Genomic DNA, 504 nt, shown 5'->3' on the forward strand with positions numbered 1-504 from the left:
TGTAGTCCATGAAATTCTCTAGGCCAGAATACTGGAGTGGGTAGCCTTTCCCTTCTCTAGGGGATCTTCCCAACCCAGAGAGCAAACCCAGGTCTCCCGCATTGCAGGCAGATTCTTTACAGTCTGAGCCGCAAGGGAAGCCTAAGAATACTGGAGTGGTAGCCTATCTCTTCTCCAGGGGATCTTCCTGACCCAGGAATTGAACCGGGGCTTCCTGCATTGCAGGCAGATTCTTTACCAACTGAGCTATGAGGGAAGCCCGTTTGAATAACATATTCTGGAGCATATCCCCATGCCTGCTCTAATTTCTTCCTACCAAACTGCAGTTCTGGATGTTTGTATAGGTCAGTGGAAGGCATTCTTCCTGCCATCTAAACATCTTCACAATGTCAGCAACCCTCCTGTATGGTCTTCTTTAGTAATCTCTGTTTTTTGGAATCACTTTCTGAAGAGTGAAAAGAACTTAAAAAGTACTTGAGAAATAATATCCTGATTTGCTTTGTT

General features: G+C 45.0%; 1 protein-coding gene across 1 annotated transcript in view; it reads right to left on the reverse strand.

The window, feature by feature from the left end:
- The window catches only part of MAML3 (mastermind-like 3 (Drosophila)), a 460,623-nt gene that overhangs the window by 234,240 nt on the left and 225,879 nt on the right, over nucleotides 1-504 (reverse strand). The window lies entirely within an intron of this gene.

This window comes from Bison bison, unplaced genomic scaffold (assembly GCF_000754665.1).
Source record: "Bison bison bison isolate TAMUID 2011002044 unplaced genomic scaffold, Bison_UMD1.0 scf7180017864517, whole genome shotgun sequence".
NCBI classification, from domain to species: domain Eukaryota; kingdom Metazoa; phylum Chordata; class Mammalia; order Artiodactyla; family Bovidae; genus Bison; species Bison bison.